General features: G+C 44.8%; 1 protein-coding gene across 4 annotated transcripts in view; it reads left to right on the plus strand.

Annotated features, from left to right (window-relative positions):
* The window catches only part of LOC126251653 (zinc transporter ZIP11), a 426,866-nt gene that overhangs the window by 321,057 nt on the left and 85,285 nt on the right, over positions 1–20,524 (plus strand). The gene's annotated exons all lie outside the window — the stretch shown is intronic.

Genomic DNA, 20,524 nt, shown 5'->3' on the forward strand with positions numbered 1-20,524 from the left:
GATGTCTCGTTTAACTCTTGATGACCTCATCTAGCCGGAGGCAGCGATACAGAAGTCTCACCCAGCAGTACCTCGCGGTGTCGTATATAACACTTACGTTAGTAAGGCAATGGTGGCACCCTGAGATAAACTGAAACAGCTGTACACTGCAATTATCGCGAGTGGTACCCAGCATTCTTAAAAATCTTTATGTGTAAACTTCGTGTCGATCGCGAGTTTATAAAGCGATATGACTTGTTTCTATTCTGCTAGCAATCAGTTTCAGATCTAAAACAAACAGAGAGAAAACAGAAAAAGTATTATGCATAAAAAGTTCTATCTATTACAACACGCACACTATAAAAAGAAAAAATGTCGCAGTGAACATATAAAATATCATTACAGAGTATAAAAAGTCAGTAAAACTTTTGTGTTCTCTGTGATGCTGCTATTTAAGATAGACAAATGTACGTCTGTTATTGGGTAACACTGTATGCACAATTACGTTATTAAATTAATGATATTAAAACAAAGCTAAACAAAATATTCTGGTAAAACAATATTGGCAGATTAACTTTGGATAGGAAAGGATTCAGCAAATGAATAATGCACAGAAGGCGGAGAGGGGACGTTGCGCCACCGATGAGTTATGGCAGCCACTAGATGTCGCTTCCTTCTGGGGCTCTCTGTCTTGCTACTATCAGTATCCTACGTACGGTGGACTAGAGCAGAAGAGACCACGCGGAATCAGTCTCGCTGTTTTCCCGTCTTCACACGAAGCACGAAACGTCAGAATCACACTTGTTTATGCATATCATTGTTTCACATTTTAACACACAACATCAAACAATCAGATCACTAGAGCAGCGCGTCACAAATGTTAAAATACTCATTCTGGTTATACTCACACTGTTAATTTAAAGCACCTATTTTCAGTTTCATATAGAACATCGAGCAATCTTCCTTTAGGGGCTGTTTGTAGAACTTTCATGTACTGTTCTGTGTTTGTTCCATAGTGTTTATTTTAAACAACACGTGTACCAAGAGCTGTGTTATTTTGGAAACACGTCTGCTCTTGAAAACATGTGTTAACGGGCAGTGATCGTTATTACATAGGACAGATGGGGTTGTCGTTTGAAATACGTTTTAAAGAGCTTATTTATTCCCAAAGTAAAACATCATTTGGTTTACATATTTTTGAAAATTAATACTTCACAATAACCATAGAATGGAACATGAAAGTGCTGCATACAACAACTAGAGGAAGACTGCTCTATTTTCAAGAGGAAATTCAAATCTTTAGTAGCAAAAAGTGCTCTCTAGAACAGATTTTAAATGAACAGTGTGAGTGTAATCAGAACTTGATTTTAATATTTTCGAGGAGTTTCGGTAGCGACCTGATACTTTGACATCTTATGCTAAATATGTTAAAATGATACACATAAACAAGAGTAATTCTGACGCTTACTGTCTTGAGTGAAGACGGCGGGACTGATTCCGCACGGAGCAAAACATATAAAAACAAATGTTCAAATGTGTGCGAAATCTTATGGGACTTAACTGCTAAGGTCATCAGTCCCTAAGCTTACACACTACTTAACCTAAATCATCCTAAGGACGAACACACACACCCATGCCCGACGGAGGACTCGAACCTCCGCCGGGATCAGCCGCACAGTTCATGACTGCAGCGCCTGAGACCGCTCGGCTAATCCCGCGCGGCAGCAAAGCATATAAACACCATTTTGTCCCTTACACGGGCTCCTCCCGTTTCATCTATGGGCTCTCCTATCGTCTCTCCTTGGTAGAAGTTAAGCAGTTTAGGTGAAAGGCAACGTCCTTGCCTGACTCCTCTTGTGCTTGCAGTTACCTCCATTAGGTCTCCGTCATCTTCGACTCTGGCTTTTTTCCTAAAGTATAACTCCGTAATTAGTTTTATTTCTCTCTAGTCGATATCATGTTCTCTAGAGTAAGCATGGGTCTATCCCACCTCACCCTGTCGAAAGGTTTTTCCAAATCAATAGAAGCGGCATAAAACTTCTTATACTTTTCAAATTATCTTTTCTCTAGAACTAGTAAACCTACAGCGTCTCTCGAACATACCCGTCACCTCAAACCATACTAGCTAATTCCTCTAAAGTTTCGACATTGACGAGATAACATCATTGGTTACCATGGATCACTAACTCCCGAACCGGGAGGCCCACTCCTTGGTTCCTTCACCCAGGAGTCCGCAGCTCGTGGTCTTGCGGTAGCGTTCTCGCTTCCCGCGCACGGGGTCCCGGGTTCGATTCCCGGCGGGGCCAGGGATTTTCTCTGCCTCGTGATTACTGGGTGTTGAGTGTCTTTCATCATCATTTCATCTCCATCGACACGCAATTCGCCGAAGTGGCGTCAACTCGAAAGACTTGCACCAGGCGAACGGTCTACCCGACGGGAGGCCCTAGTCACACGGCATTTCCATTTCATTTCACCCAGGAGGGCTGTCAGCCGACTCCTGCTCCTCGAGCTACCAGCAACTCCCAAAACAATTTAAACGCAACGTCGTTTAAGCCAATCAGCCCCAAGGCAGAAAGTGCAGGCATTCTCATTGGTTAGCCCCTTCGCCCACTGATAGTACTCCTGTGGAGAGTACTGCTTTCTGCCAGAAATTCTCATAACTTTATTTGCAACTCAAAATCTGCTGGAAAGAGCAGACACCGTCGAAGTCTGTAGCCCTTAAGTCATCCTGGTTCCCTTAAACCACAACACTCAGCATGTATTGTGTCTCTTCCCTACAGCATGCTGTACGCGGATTACGGAAACGCCAAAATCCGTAACAGCCAAGAGGACGTCCCCACGGCTCAGCCATCAGTTGGATCAACCATAAAAACAATAAAATTCGTACTCTCAATTCAAATACGTATCGAATAATTATTCTTACGAACTCTCGTCTGTACAGGCCCGGGAATGATTTTCCTGTAAAAAAGGGGAGAGAGAGAGAGAGAGAGAGAGAGAGAGAGAGAGAGAGAGAGAGAGATGACTCCCACAGCTAGTCATAAGTTACTTCATAAATTCTGTAGTAACTCATCATTGGACAGATCAGGCCTACATTCGATCGCCCGCATCTGCGTTGGTATCCAACTAGTAATTACGGCGTTACTAGAGCATACACTAAAATTATGAAATGACAGCGAGTGAAAATCTCATTGTGAGCGTGTGGCAACTACAGTCGAAATTTTAATGCAAGTACCTGGTCTTTATTCTCACGGAGTAACGAGTGCTTTCGACAGGGGATGACAAGTTGATTCCATATTTTTAGACTTACAGAAGACGTGTGACGCCTTTTCTCACATCTAATTAGGCAGCCTGCTTACGGACTATTGTTTCAGTTGGGCCTGGTGGTCTAGTGGTAAAGCGCTTAACTGGAAACCAAGAGGTTGCGGGATCGAGTCACGGTCGGACCTTGGATTTTTCAGTCTGCGTCTTAACCCAGCCATCGGCTCTGAACGATGTTGAGCAGTCTCCAGAAACGACAGTTGGTTCGGATTTCACGTTAAACTATGGGTCCCCGTTCCCCGGTTGGATAAAGCCTTGCACTAGGCCAGTGAGCCAAGTGAAATTATTATTATTTGTGCGACATGATTCGTGATTTCCTGTCAGAAAAGTCACAGTTCGTAGTAATTGCCCGAAAACCATCGAGTAAAACAGAAATAACATCTGGCGTTCCACAAGAAAGTATTATAGGCCCTCTGCTATTTCAGCGATGTAGGAGACAATCTGAACAGCCCTCTTAGATTGTTTGCAGATGATAATGTCATTTACCGTATTGTAAAGTCATCAGATTATCAGAACCTATGATTTAGTCAAGATAGTGCGTAAAGTGGCAGGTGATTCTCAATAATGAAAGATGTATAGGTGTGAACTCATCTACATGAGTACTAAAAGGAATCCGCTAAATTTCGGTTACACGACAAATCACACAATATAAAGACTGTGGATTCAACTAAATACTTAGGGATTGCAGTTACGAATAACTTAAATTATAATGTACATAATGTGGGGAAAGCGAACCAAAGACTGAGACTTATTGGCAGAACACTTAGAAAATGCAACATGTCTACTAAAGATACTGCTTACATTACGCCTGACCGTCGTGTTCTGAAGTTTTACTGTCAGGTGTGGAATCCGCGTCAGGTAGGATTCACGGAAAACATGGAAAAATTTCAAAGAAGGACAACTTCTTTTGTATTACAACGAAATAGGGAGAGAATGCGACGGAAGTGATACGGCAGTTGAGGTGTCAGTCATTGAAACAAAGGCGATTTTCGTTGCGGCAGCATCTTTTCACGAAATTTCAGTCACCAACTATCTCCTCCAATTGCGATAATATTTTGTTGGCACCTGCCTAGGTACTATGAACATTATCATAAAATAAGAGAAATCAGAGCTCGCGTGGAAGGTTTAAGTGTTCGTTTTTGCAGCGCGCTGTTCGAGAGTGGAACGGCAGAGAAGTAGCTTGAAGGCGGAATGAAATTTTCACTCAGCAGCGGAGTGTGCGCTGATACGAAACTTCCTGTCAGATTAAAACTGTGTGCCGGACCGAGATTCGAACTCGGGACCTTTGCCTTACGCGGGCAGGTGCTCTACCAACTGAGCTACCCAAGCACGACTCACGACCCGTCCTCACAGCTTTAATTCTACCAGTACCTCGTCTCCTATCTTCCAAACTTCACAGAAGCTCTGCTGCGAAGGCAAAGGTCCCAAGTTTGATTCTCGGTCCGGCACACAGTTTCAATCTGCCAGGAAGTTTTAGCTTGAAGGCGATTCGATGAACCCTCTTGCGGTTAGTTTATCGTGAATTACAGAGTGATCGTGTAGATGTAGAAACAAAAATGAAGGAGATGTTTCCCGATGTCATCTCTACCGTTTTTTTCGCGTACTACCAGTTGTGTTGAAGGTGCTACGGTAAGAAAAGTACTGACTTTGACTTGTGCGCGGCTGGACGTAGCGGGCAGGAGAGCGATGTACTCGTAGTGAGTTGGCGTACACCGCAGCCCAACCCGCGCAGCCAGGAAGGAAACAGCGGGGCTCCACTTCCGGTGCAGTGTCGCCCTCCCCTCGGTCCCCATCACGCCCCTCTCCCACCAGCGGACACATCCTGCCCTGCCGCAGCGCACGTACCCGTACGATGCGCTTGCACCTCATACGGAAGGAGGCGCCGGGTGGTAGGCAAAGAAACTCTCACAGAGGTGCATCACTTGGAGTTTTCCTTTAAGGGCGTTACCATCCTAGCCTTCACAGATCTGCTCCAGGCTCTATACCATGACTGATTCAGTCCGAATGATAGATGTACCATATGGTAATTTCTTGTCAGAGGTTCTTGTTTTTTGCTCCATCTACCATCCTTATCACCGTGAAGCGCTATTTCTGGTGACAACTGCTTTAGATGTAGCAACCGTGCATCGAAGGCGTAGTTCTTGAAGCACTTGGGGATATATAAGGGGCGATCAAAAGGTTTTCGTTTAAGGGCCTTGCCGCAGCGTTTATGTAACTTAGCCTGTCTCCGATGGGTGCATATAAGCTCCGACATGTAGGCAAGGACTAGTTCGGCATTCGTGTCTTTCAGACATGCTTGTTGTAAATGAGGAAACGCGAACTATGGTGACCTTATTACCGAACACTTCCAAACAGGACTAACGTGTTGTTACTCTTTTCTTAGCTGCCGAAGAACAAACGCCTGTGGACATCCGTCGGACATTGATGAATGTGTACGGCGCACCGTGACTGTCGAAAACCACCGTTGTCGGTGGGAGTAGTAAGTACCGTGGAAGTCAATCTGGCAGGCCAGCCTCATCCATTACGGATCAACTCAAGTTGGAGAACTCGAGCATCCGCCCTATAGTCCTGATCTCAACTCATGCCATCATCACATCTTCGGCCCCTTAAAAAAGGCCAGGAAGGTTCGACAATTGTTGGACGAGGATATGCAGCAGGCAGTTGTGGAATTCTCCACGTAGCAGGATACGGTGTCTTACCTAACTGGTATCTCCAACCTGGTGCGTCAATGGGGTATTGCCTCAATACTCACGGCGAGTATCCTGATTGGCATACCTACTCTGGATTGTACAGTCTTCAAACGGAAACTTTTTGATCGACATTTACATTATTGTGGACGAGGAATTTTTAAGATCCGCACTGAGCTTCGCTGTTGCTCGCACTGTGGTAGACCGACTCTTCTTTGGAACAGGCTCCTTTAGTGTTATTTTCCGATAACTGGTGCTTTCAACTGATTGTGTTTTGTAATTATTTGTAAAAATACTCACGAGCCTTCACCATACTGTTCAAGCCTTCTGGCTGCAAAAATGTTTTTATTTCACGACTCACTATATTTCGTCTCCCTTGTGGTCAAGTGTACACAAAAAATTGGAATAGGCTGCGTAGGATGGAATCCACTGCACTAGAACATAGTGCCTCTCTCTCGTATCAAGTCATCGAAAAACGCTCCAGGAGCACAATGTTTTGATTTTTCGACACACTCTAGTCTCCGATTCAAGATAGCCTCATGGTGAATTCATTATGGTTACTTCTTAAAATATTAGTGCACAGTGTTTTTATGGCGAGATGTTAGCAACGTTATCACGTCTGAGCCTTTTATGTTCATTTGTTGTATCTAAAGTAATTTATATAGGAAACGACACTTCACGACGTTAACGATGATAGGAGGGAACGTCCCACAAGTTTGGTAAGGAGTTTTGTGATCCATTCCTCCAACAGCGCGGTTGACAACTGCTGGAAGATCGTTGGTGCATGTGGACGTGCTACAATACGTCTTTCCAAGGTATGCCACACGTGCTCGGTAGGATTTGATACGGGGTAAGGGCAGGCCAGTCCATTCGCTGAATATCCTGTCGTTCCAAGTGCCCCTCAGCCCGCCCATTTCGCAGCGGCCGCGCTTTGTCGTCCACAAAAATGAAAACAGGGCCGAATGCACAGGCAACATTATACATCCCCATAGCATAACACAGGTACCACTAAATCGCTCGTGTTCTGTTGCTGGGTGCAATACTTTCCGTCCCATGGCGAGAGATGGGAATACGTAATGCACCCAAGAACATTGTCCAATATGATCGTTTTAGAGGACTAAATATTATGGTGGGTGGGCATAATGTTGGATGAACATACAGGCCTCCAAATCTTTTAATACGGTACATGCACCTTTCAACGTTATTGTGCCAATGGACTCCTCTCTCTTCTGCGTCTTTTAGGGCTGCAGTCATTCTTGTGGATGATAATGCTCGAGCCCATCGAAGAGCGTAGGAGGAACGGGATGGTATTTGGCGAATAGACTGGCCCACACCTTCTTCCGACATAAATCCCATCGAGAACTTGCGGATGCGTTGGGGAGACGTATTGTCACATGCCAATATACACCAGGAACAAAGAACTACCTGTAGCTGGCACTGCGACTGGTACGTCTTGTTTACATCTACATATGGACTATGTAACGTTACCCCTGTCAATCAGTTTGTATTTACACGGAAGCCTGGCAGTATGAACACCGGATGATAAATGGCCAGTGTCGTAAACATTTGTATAACCAGTGACAACATTTTACTTTAGTATGTACGGTCGTACATTTAAGTAAGAGCGATCCAGCTCAAGAGATTATGACGACGTGTAATGCCTGATGGCTGATAAATACTGAACAAAATAGTAATTTTATATTGATGTGAAGATGGCTCGTCAATGAGATGAAACTAGTTATCAGTAAAGATATGTTTGCGATCTTGACCTAGGATTTTTAATACATTCGTTATAAAAACGACTGTCTATATGTTTCTGTACGAGTCGCGATTTACCTTACCCTCGCGATCCGCACGCTAAATGTACTTGTATGTTGCTGGCAGTGGGATCGTTCTGCAGTCTATCGCAAACACTGTTTCAGTAAAATTTCTCAGCATTGTATAGCGAAAACAAGGTTCAAATGGCTCTGAGCACTATGGGACTCAACTGCTGAGGTCATTAGTCCCCTAGAACTTAGAACTAGTTAAACCTAACTAACCTAAGGACATCACAAACATCCATGCGGTTCCAGACTGCAGCGCCTTTAACCGCACGGCCACTTCGGCCGGCGCGAAAATAAGGTCTTTATGTCCTGCGAGTATTCCCTTTAGAGATCAAGGAATATTTCCGTTGCACTCGCGTGTTGATTCAACCTACTTATAACAAATCAAGCAGCGCGCTTCTGAATTGCTTCGATGTCTTCTTCTTTCAATCCGACGTGATGGAAACCCAATTACTCAGAACCGACGAATGTGCCGCACAAGTGTTCAGTACGCACTCTCGTTTACACAGGGTGGTCAGAAGCAGCCTGAAAACCTTGTAAGGGTGTTGCAGGCAAGGTTGTACTGAGAATAACTTTTAAAGAAAATTCTATATGTTTCGCCGTTCCCGAGTTAATTAGCGTTGAAGTTGGCCTATCAGATTGTTCCGCACGCAAATTCAAACGGCTCGCTAGAGCGGGTGTCGCCAAACGTTTGTTTAGTTTGGTTTTGTAAAACTGAACAAGAAAGTTATACAAAATTTGGACATGGGACGGTAGTAAGGATCGAATGCGAGCCAAAGCCTGAGCAGTCACGTGCGGTGTCATCTGCGCTATGAGAACAACTGATACTAATTGTTGTATGTTTGTGGTGTCTGTTCTCTAGGACGTGTTCGAACGAACGGGCACCACATATATATAATTAAAGGCGAGGACGGTCAATGATCTCTTCAGTGCGGACGGACACCAGGCTGATCTCTTATGGAATGGGCGAAATGCCGCGAGTAATCAGTATAATGGACTAGAGCTACTACATCAGTAGTGTGTGGTAGAAGTTGAGAATTTGGGTCTGACGGGAGGCATGCTAGGGTAGTCTCTGCAGTTTCGATGACCACTGTGTCCGGATGGCACAGTGGCAGTGCATCAGCCTAGTAAGCAGGAGACACGGGTTCGAATCGCGGTCCACCGCAAAGTTTGAACTTTACGCACTGATTTAAATCAATACCCCATGCATCCAATGTCTGCAATTCCCTTATTTGTGCCGGGCGAGTCGCTTAACTTTGCGCGTGTAAAACCTGATTGGCTAACTTCAGAGCTAATTAACTCGCAAACGGCGCTTCGTATCGAATTTTCGTAAGAATTATTTCTCAGCACAGCCTATCCAGCAGCGCCCTTGCAAGCTTTTCAGGCTGTTTCTGACAACCCTGTAGCTGAGCTACAGTTTTCTAGGGCTTTACCAGTAACCCGAAGTAAACCATTCGTCTTCCCTACATCAGACCTGACGTGCTCGTTTCATACCATTTTTCTCTCTGCAACGTTACGAGCAGATATTTAATCGACGTCACTGTGTTAAGTTACGCAGTGGTAATGCTATATTCCAAAATTACAGGATTGTTTCTCGTACTCATCTACATTAAGTAACATTTTTCTACATTTGGAGCAAGCTGCCTTTCTTCACACGAAATAGAAATTGTATCCAAGTCGTCCAGTATCCTCCTACAGTGGTTCAGAAAGATCACTTTCGCGTCACTACAGCACCTCCAGCAGTCGCAGATTGCAGCTCACATTATCTGCGAGGTCGTTTACGTTTACCGGCTGCCTCCCCTAAGATTCATCAGGTGCATTTCTCTGGTGTTTCGGCAGATACACTATGTGATCAAAAGTATCCGGACACCTGGCTGAAAATGACTTATAAGTTCGTGGCGCCCCCCCCCCCCCCCAAAAATCGGTAATGCTGGAATTCAATATGGTATTGGCTCACCCTTAGCCTTGATGACAACTACCACTCTGGCAGGCATACGTTCAATCAGAGTCTGGAAGGTTTCTTGGGGAATGGCAGCCCATTATTCACGGAGTGCTGCACTGAGGAGAGGTATCGATGTCGGTCGGTGAGGCCTGGCACGAAGTCGGCGTTCCAAAACATCCCAAAGGTGTTCTATAGGATTCAGGTCAGGACTCTATGCAGGCCACTCCATTACAGGGATGTTATTTTTGTGTAACCACTCCGCCACAGGCCGTGCATTACGAACAGGTGCTCGACCGTGTCGAAAGATGCAATCGGCATTCCCAAATTGCTCTTCAACAGTGGGAAGCAAGAAGGTACTTAAAACATCAGTTTAGGCCTGTGCTGTGATAGTGCCACGCAAAACAAAAGGGGTGCAAGCACCCTCCATGAGAAACACGACGACACCATAACACCACCGCTCCCGCATTTTGCTGTTGGCACTACACGCTAGTAGATGACGTTCACCGAGCATTCGCCATACCCACACCCTGCCATCGGATCACCTCATTGTGTACCGCGGTCCGTCACTCCACACAACGTTTTTCCACTGCTCAATTGTCACATGTTTATGCTCCTTACACCAAGCGAGACGTCGTTTGGCATATACCGATGTGATATGTGGCATATGAGCAGCCGCTCGACCATGAAATCCAAGTTTTCTCAGCTCTCGCCTAACTGTCATAGTACTTGCAGTGGATCCTGATGCAGTTTGGAATTCCTGTGTGATGGTCTGGATAGATGTCTGCCTACTGCACATTACGACCATCTTCAACAGTCGGGGGTCTCTGTCAGTCAACACGAGGTCGGCCTGTACGTTTTTGTGCTGTACGTGTTCCTTCGCGTTTGCACTTCACTGTCAAATCGGAAACAGTGGAGCTAGGGATGTTTTGGAGTGTGGAAATCTCGCATACAGACGTATGACGCAAGCGACACTAACCACCTGACCGCTTTCGAAGTTCGTGAGTTCCGCGGAGCGCCCCATTATGCTTTTTCACGATGTCTAATGACTACTAATGTCGCTGATATTGAGTACCTGGCAGTAGGTGAAAGCACAATGCACCTAATGTGAAAAACGTATGTTTTGCCTGTGTCTGGATACTTTTGATCACATAGTGTATTTGCAGTTTCGTTTTTGCGTTGTGTAGCCATTGTCAAGAGTGAAGCGTAGGTTTGTTTTCCATTACAGAAAAAAAAAAATTGTTGAAATGGAATTTTACGTGCCCATTGGATAGACCGCTCCCAAATTAGTCCGATATTTGTTTTATCGTTAGGTGTTAACCGGGACAATAAAGCACGAAGAATAAAAAGCAGTCCAGCAGCGACTGAGTAGCGCTGCATGCTTGGCGGTAGCAGACAGCGCGGGCCAGGGCAGTGCTGTCGCTGATGGAGTACTTGTTACGATTCCAGTTTGACTGTCCATGTTAATACACATCGACAAAACGAATGTCGCACTAGACAAATCTGGGACCGCTATCGGATGCGCACATAAAATTCCGCTATAAAACTCATTTTGTCAGTTTCAGGAAACAAACCGACGCTCTTCGTCGAGAGCGGGCGTCGCACTATTTGTTCGGGCTGGTACCAGCTACACAACGCAAAAACGAAACTGCAAATGTCTGCCGAAACACCAGAGAAAATGCGCCTGACGACTGTTACGAGAGACACCCTGTATCGTGAACAGAAGCGGTGCCATCACACTTTACCCGCAGCCGGCGCCTGGCCGCGGCTGCTGTGGTGTGGTGCGTGACAGCGGCGCGCCAAGCCGTGGCGGAAGCGGCCGCCTATGAATGGAGCGGCCCGGCGAGCGCTGAATGAGCCGGCCGCTCGCTATAAATACCACGCATCGCCACATCCTCCCGCGCGGCCGGCGCCTCTTCCGCTTCCTACCGCTCCCCGCTCACTGCTCGCTATTTTTACTCGCCTCTGCGCCCTCTCACTTACTATCGTCTCAGTCCGTCCCTCCCCTCGACATCCCAGTTCGCCGCCACTTTTTCTCGGAACGAGATTTTATCGTTAGGTTGTATTGCAACATCCCATACACTAAACAGATTATGCGCGCTTAATTTCTGGCGCATCGCGCCGGAACAGCCTTCCGCCATCTACCAACTCTTGGCGATTTAAAATTGTATTACACTGAGGTGACAAAACTCATGGGACAGCTATACGCACGTATACAAATGGCATTAGTGTCGCCCAACGTATGTAAGGGCGGTGAAATGGCGGACCTTTCATTTGTGCTTAGATGATTCGTGTCAGAAGGTTTCCGACGTGATTATTGCCGCACGACGGGAATTAAGAGGCTTTGAAAGTGAAATGATACTTGGAGCTAGACACATGCGACACACCATCTCCAAAATCTTTAGGGAATTCAATATTACGAGATCCACTTTGTCAAGAGTGTGCCGAGAATACTAAATTTTAGGCATTATATCTCACCACGGGCAACGCAGTCACGACGGCCTTCACTTAACGCGCGTGGAGAGCAGCGGAGTTTGCGTAAAGTTGTCATTGCTAACAGATAAGCAAAATTGCGCAAAATAACCGCAGAAATCAGTGTGGGACGTGCAACGAACGTAACCGCTAGGACAGTGCGGCAAAATTTGACGGTAATGGGCTATGGCAGCAGATGGCCGACGCGAGTGCCTTTCGCACGCATCGCCTCTTCTGGCCTCGTGATCATATCGGTAGGACCCTAGACGACTGCAAAACCGTGGCCTGGTCAGATGAACCAGATTTCAGTTGGTAAGAGATGATAGTACGGTTCGAGTGTGGTGCAGACGCCACATAGCCATGGACCCAAATTGTCAACAAGGCACTGTGCAAGTTGGTGGTGGCTCCACAATGGTGTGGGCTGTGTTTACATGGACTGGACTGGGTCCTTTGGTCCAACAGAGAACCATCATTTACATCTACATTTATACTGTGCAAACCACCGTGAGGTTCATGGCAGAGAGTGCGTCCAATTGTACCAGTTATTAGGGTTTTTCCTGTTCCATTAACGTATGGAACGCGGGAAGAATGATTCTTTGAATTCCTCTGCGCTTGCAGTAATTATTGAAATCTTATCCTCGCGATCTCTATGTCAGCGGTACGTAGGGAGTTGTTTTGTATTCCTAGACTAATAATTTAAAGTCATTTCTTGAAACTTTGTTAATAGACTTTCTAGGGATAATCTTCTTTAAGAGTCTTCCAGTTCAGTTCCTTCAGCATCTCTGTGATGCTAACCCGCAGATTAAACAAATCTGTGACCACATGTGCTGCCCTTCTCTGTATAGTTGAAAATCCCTGTTGTTAGGCGTATCTAGTACGGGGCCCACACACTTCAGCAATATCCTAGAATCGGTCACACGAGTGATTTATAAACAATCTCATCTGCAGATTGATTGCACTTCCCCGGTATTTACCAATAAACCGAAGTCTGTCACCTGCTTTACCCACAACTGAATGTATGTGATGATTCCATTTCATATCCCTACAAAGTGTTACACCCAGGTATTTGTATGAGTTTGCCGATTCCAACCGTGAATGATTTTCTGGTCATAGGATATTACGTTTTTTCGTTTGTGAAGTGAACATTTTTACATTTCGGTTAGAGCAAGTTGCCAATCGCTGCACCATGTTGAAGTCTTGTCAAGATCTGACTGAATATTTATGCAGCTTCTCTGAGGTAGAACTTCAGTATGGATAACTGCATCGTCTGCAAAAAGCCTGATATTAATATTGTCTGCCAGGTCATTAATATAGAGCATGAACAGCAACGGTCCCAACACACTTCACTGGGCACACCCGAAGTTACTTCTACAACTGACGATGACTCTCCATCCAAGATAATATGTTGTGTCCTCCATACCAAAAAGTCCTCAACCCAGTCACAAATTTCACTTGATACCCCATATGATACGACACTACTGTTCTTTTATCTAATTTACTGAATATATACATGTTTCTGCTTGTTTTAGTTGTTCTTTGTACTTTGGTATTGATTGTTGTCGGCCGTTGTGCTCAGAGCCATTTTTGTAATTCTCTCAGAGGCAGCAATGACATGGATATGCAGTTGAACGGAATGGATAGTGTCTTGAAAGGTTGACATAAGGTGAATATAAACAGAAGCAAAACAAATGTAATGAAATTTAATCAAATGGCTGTGAGCACTATGGGACTTAACATCTGTGGTCATCAGTCCCCTAGAACTTAGAACTCCTTAAACCTAACTAACCTAAGGACATTACACACATCCATGCCCGAGGCAGGATTCGAACCTGCGACCGTAGCGGTCACGAGGTTCCAGACTGAAGCGCCTAGAACCGCACGGCCACACCGGCCGGCTGAAATTTAATCGAATTAAATTAGGCGATGCTGGGGGAGTTAGATTGGAAATAGACACGCTATACGTTGTAGATGAGTTTTGGTATTTGGATAGCAAAATAACTGATGATATCCGAAGCAGAGAAGATCTTAAACGCCGAGCGAAGTAGGAAGAAAAACATTTCTGAAAAATAAAACTTTGTTAACATCTAATATCAATAAAAGTGTCGGGAAGTCTTTTCTGAAGGCATTTGTCAGGATTGTAGCCTTGTACGAAAGTGAAACGTTGACTATAAGCAGTTCAGACGAGAAGAGAGTATAAACTTTCAAAATGTGATACTGCACTAGGATGCTGAATATTAGGTGGGTACATCGGTGACTAATGAGGAGATACTGAACTGAATTAGGAAGAAAAGAAATTTTGTGGCATAAGGTCGGTAAAAGAAGAGATCTGTTGAAAAGACATTATCTGAGACATCAAGTAATCGTCAGTTCACTATTGGAGAGAAGAGTGGGGAGGTAAAGATTGCGGAAGAGACCAAGAGACAAGTACGGTTAGCAGGTGCGAATGAATGTGGGTTACAGAAGGTATTCGGAGAGGAAGAGCGTTGCACAGGATAGAGTAGCTTGGAGAGCCGCGTCAAACCAGTCTTCAGACTCAAGACCACAACGACGACGACAACAACTTGTTTTTGTCTAGCGCAAACCGAAATTTCTTTTACCTACACGGCCCGAACGTACCGGTTGCGATAATTGATCATCTTCACAGTGGAAAAATATTGTGACAGCTTCACATGTCATACTTGTTATTTAACCAGGAAAGACGCCATAGCTGACTTGCAGACGTCAAAGAATACTTAAAATACTTCGTCATAATACCTGCGTAATCAAGCAGAAAATATTGGAAACTTGAAATCATGTAACAGCAGTAAGTGCAGAGCACCATTGCTCAGTGTTGTGCCTCAACAATGGTGCTGTGCACTTACTGCTGTTACATGGTTTTATGTTTTCTGCTTTCTTAAGCCGGTATTATTGCGCGAAGTATCTTTTTCTGACTTTGCAAGTCAGCTATGGCATATTTTCTTGTTAAGCAGCATGTATGACATGTGAAGTTGTCACAGTATGTTTCCACTGTGATGACGATCAGTGATCGAAACCGATTGCGAATAAATGTAATTGTAAGGTAGCACAATGTTTACCATGCATTTCTCCAAGTATATCGATGCTGTTGGCAGTCGCCTGAAAAAAATTTAACATTATTTACTTGCCAACAAAACCCAAGTTTAGATCTTGCACCGAAAAACTCTCTAGAAACAAAATAATTTGTTGACACTCCGAAACGCATTGGTGTGTGATTAGTAATCACATAAGTGGCTTTGTTCCTCCATGTTTCACAGTGAAGTAGCACTTAAGAAACAACTGTTGTCCGATACAATCCACTGTCTGATACTACCGGACCTTTCGCTAACGCATGACCTTGAAAAGTATCATTTCCCAGCCGCATCTGTGTGCTCTTCCTGTTGTCAACGCCACGTCGGTGTTCTGGAGATGGATCCTGTAGGTAAAGGGCTGGTGTTTCCCTAGTCTTCCTAAATGGATTGTAGAGGAAACTATAACAGGCTGGTAAAAAGGCGAGTGATTTTACCAAGGAGCATGTATTTGTAGTTATTAGCGCTGGCGGAAAATGACCAATAAAGTTCCCTGCATTTGTCTTCTGAGTCTCATAGACTGAAAGACAAGGATGTTCAGGAGCGGATTAGCGGCTCTCTAAATCGCGAACGCCTTGCAGGACTGACGTGGCAAGTTAATGGGTGTGGACCCTGGCGGGGGGAGAGGGGGGGGGGGGGGCGACTTCTCCTCTGAAGCGGTTTTCATCTCGGAAGTTGAGAGTTAGTGAACCTTCATGATCACGATGTTACTTTTCCGGTACCGCAGACATTCGAAAATGCGTTCCCGTGAGTGGGCGAAAAGTCCATTTCCCGTTTTTCAAGGGTGCTGTTGCCTTTTAATGAGAGTCAAATGCTCGATAGGGAAAGACGTATCAGGTTGTGCAGCCAAGTAGCTAAATGGACGGGCATGTTTTAGTGAACGAGATAGACTTGGCAAAAATTAATGCAAGCCAATAAATTAATTTCTTTGCTTGGAAACATGGAGTAAGGTGTTTACGTCGAAACTCGGAATGTTATTGAAAACAGTTGGATTGCTTTGTGGTTTATTGTGTTGCCAGGCTGTGAGACTAAGTGAGAAGTTTAACCCAGTCTCACAGCCTGGCAACCTTTATTTACACCGATTTGACGGCGTAGCAGTGCAGAGAATTAACCTGGGTCCACCAGTAAATGTTTCCGTTTAAATCTGCGGGTTAGTAAGTAGCGTAATTTATCTCGCACTCTGCACATCGCGACTAGTACATGGAGCCGGCCGCGGTGGCCGAGCGGTTCTAGACGCTTCAGTCCGGAGCCGCGCGGCTGCTACGGTCGCAGGTTCGAATCCTGCCTCGGGCATGGATGTGTGTGATGTCCTTAGGTTAGTCAGGTTTAAGTAGTTCTAAGTTCTAGGGGACTGATGATCTCAGATGTTAAGTCCGATAGTGCTCAGAGCCATTTGAGCCATACGACTGGTATATTTGGTGGGATTCGGTTCCACAACAGCCTGGTTTCCAGACTCTACTCTTCCTCCTTCCGGAATTTTTTTCCCGTACCTCCTATTGGTGGATAATGGCATAGTTAGGTTATTTGGTAGGAAGTCTACTACATTGGAAGTAGCTGAAAATTTCAAATTTCAGCTCAGTTGCATGCTGTGTCCTTAAAGAATTTTTGGGAGGGGCTGGACAAATGCCTGCTTGCAATACCACTATGGGAAACAATAAAGTGATCAGTCGGGAATTTGACGTTGTGATTGGGTTTTTAAAGCACTAAATTTGTTCTGTACACTGTAATTGGAACGAGGAGGAAGGGCCTACTGCTTGACAGTATAGAGACAACCACAACAAATACCACTGCAAGACAGAGTTGCCTGGGATGTAGCCGGCCGGAGTGGCCAAGCGGTTAAAGGCGCTACAGTCTGGAACCGCGTGACCGCTACGGTCGCAGGTTCGAATCCTGCCTCGGGCATGGATGTGTGTGATGTCCTTAGGTTAGTCAGGTTTAAGTAGTTCTAAGTTCTAGGGGACTGATGACCTTAGAAGTTAAGTCCCATAGTGCTCAGAGCCATTTTTGAACCTGGGATGTATTGAGAAGCAATTAAAATGACACTTAAACCACGATCAAGTTGGTAGTAGTAGTACAGTTGTAGTAGTAGTAGTAGTAGTAGTAGTAGTCATGGCTAGATATCGGAAATCTTTGAAACATTTGCAGGTCCCATTTGCGTATGTTCTAATGTCCACAAGCAGCGCCCCAGGCCAATGTCACACACTGCTAATTGCCGCCATGTAACACGAGTCTTAGCGATTGCACCAGGTCTGTAGCTGGACTTTGCACACTGGAGAGGACCGCCCAGTGGTGGAGGGTGTCGAGGATTACCGGAGTTGTTGGAATTTGTATGTTATCAGTACTGCCAGCGCGAGCACTCGCCATATTGTTTCATCTGCTATCCTCTAATTGTAAAAGATGAGATTAAATATAGAGGTCATCACCTTTGGACAGGTGTTTGGAAATGCTCCACAATGCTGCAAACTCTTTTACTTAACATATGTTGCGATGTCATCCACCTTCCACACAATAAGAAACACCACCTCTGTCTTTTATTTCAACCATCCAGTGTGTTGTGCAAGCACTATAGTTTACACCATGCAATAATATCCAGATGGTGTACAAAGCTGTATTAATACACAACTTGGATGTGTTTCAGTAAAAAACCAATGTACCCAACTGCTTATGAAACAACAACACAAGAACCTTCTCCTTGTGATAGTCTGTAGGATCTGCTCCTTCTATAGTACAGGCGACAAAACTTTACACTGGTCTGCACAAGCGACTTGAATCGCTGCCCACTTGATCCAGTGGACAAGTACCTGCATATTTAATAGCATCGCCACATATGCTCAGCGTCAGCAAGCACATGGTATTTGTTTTCAATATACTTGAAAAGAGGGATACTTGAATATCTTATTGAGTTTTCTTCTGGGTAACGTTAGCGAAGATTTTATCGTTCGCAGCTGCTCTTTGTAGGGTGGTACATAATAATAGGATAGAGAAAATGTTTGGATGACAGACATGAATGCACCCTGACGGAGGCAGTCTCCTTCAGACAGCAGTACCTGTATGTAGTTTGGAAACACACCGCAATGCAGTAGCAGAATAGTCGTCCTTCTTCCAGTTCCTCTGTGATGTGGAGTCTTACTAATTTTCGCAAAGAGAAACACCACTATAACTGCTCGTACTGTCTTTTCTACCACATTGTGTTGCAGGAGAAAGATTCGTTTGGCACTGGCCTTACATATTGTACAAAGTTGGCAGAGCTACAACAACATGTTCCCATTTTCACCAAGTGGTAAAAACATGATGCTATCGCATTAACTCAGCTCCCCTTGTTTCTCCACTGGATGCAGGAAGTGGTAGATACAGCATTCTCCAATTTCCACTCATTTGCGACTTAGATTGGAATGATCACAAGCACAAAGCTACAGGCAGAGCGCGACAGAGACTGAGGGACAATTACAAGATGCAGAAGGTGTGGCGTCGATCGTTACGATGCCACAAAGTAGGTGCACGCTCTCGTAAGTTGGCACTACGAGAGAAGACTAACTACGCCGAGCACCGCGCCCTCTGGCCGACATTGTGGAGCTCAGCAAGTGCCGTCTTGATTTCTGGCCCATTTTCATCAAGAGCAGACGGCCTGAAAATATCTCTTCTCTTACCGAGTGGGCTTGCTTGCTATTGAGACTTTTGTATTAGTTGCGTTCAGTTAAAGTTTGGACAGCAACGAGTATTTGTTAGCTTTGAGATTATACAGAACAGTCATCCTAACTTCACAGGATTAGACATTGACTACGGCTTCACACCTATTTGCCCATCCTAGCCCAAGTTACGTATGCATTTGATATTTACTTGTGTTCTTGACTCTATTAAAAATGTTGAAGTAACATGCAGTACCGAAGTGCTTCACCTCTCCTGCTCCTACTCACTTCCTTCACTCTCGGCGTATATTACAGAAGCAGTTCCTAGGAACAGACCCACGCGCCGCCTGTCCAGGTGGGATACAAAAGAAGGGACTCTCTAAAACAATATTGTTGCTTTGCTGTATGCAGTCCTTAGCACATAGAGTCGAAGAAGGTGACTCATTTCGATTATATGACTCGCATTCCTCGTTGAAGGATATCTCCATAGCATCCAACGCAAGTATGTGGTTGATTGGAGAGCCTTGATTCCAAATCGCAGACAGCATTTCTACCAGAAAGCGTAACACTATAAATTTGAAAAGTTGGTTTATTGCTCATAGGATTTTGTGCATTTCTTATGACTTCAATCTAGCGCTGCACTTTTTGAGTAATTCCTCACGTAGCACGTCATCTGTTGTATGTGATCATTCTGAAGCAGCCATCATCCTCCCACGCTTGTAACCCCATGGATATATCGCAGAACCTCTGTTACACTGTCTCCATGATATTAAGATAGAATGCTTTACAAATACTGTTTGTTAGCGTGGGAAATATCTAGCAGCAGCATGAGAGAAATGCAAATATCGGCTTAATATTACGTTCCTTAGCCGAATAACTTTCTAAATTTGCTGAGGAGGATGATTTTATTCCGACCTTACACCGCTGGCGACGTGCACTTGCACTTCCAGTCTGTCAATACACACGCCGCGATCACCGTCTACATTAAATATCGCAGTATTTATGTGGAAGACCACTTAATTCAGAAGCAATACCATACGCCTCTTTATAGAGGATGTTTAGTTCTTAACATGGATATCATTAACTATAATTGTATGTGTGCACCTGTAGAACCAAGACCGCTTTCTTATGCAGGGTACCGCGCGGGATTAGCCGAGCGGTCTCAGGCGCTGCAGTCATGGACTGTGCGGCTGGTCCCAGCGGAGGTTCGAGTCCTCCCTCGGGCATGGGTTTGTGTGTTTGTCCTTCGGATAATTTAGGTTAAGTAGTGTGTAAGCTTAGGGACTGATGTCCTTAGCAGTTAAGTGCCATAAGATTTCATACACATTTGAACATTTTTATGCAGGGTGACAGTAACATGATCGTTACGATCCTGTTTTTAATAGCTGGTCGCTTATAAGACGATTACGTCTCTCTTCCTAAGACACTGTGGTACTACGCGCAAGAAAACAAATGATGCATACACTATGTGATCAAAAGTATCCGGATACCTGGCTGAAAAAGACGTACAAGTTCGTTGTGCGCTCCATCAGTAATGCTGGAATTCAGTATGGTCTTGACCCACTCTTATCCTTGATGACAGCTCCCACTCTCGCAG

The sequence above is a fragment of the Schistocerca nitens genome, chromosome 4 (genome assembly GCF_023898315.1).
Source record: "Schistocerca nitens isolate TAMUIC-IGC-003100 chromosome 4, iqSchNite1.1, whole genome shotgun sequence".
NCBI lineage: Eukaryota > Metazoa > Arthropoda > Insecta > Orthoptera > Acrididae > Schistocerca > Schistocerca nitens.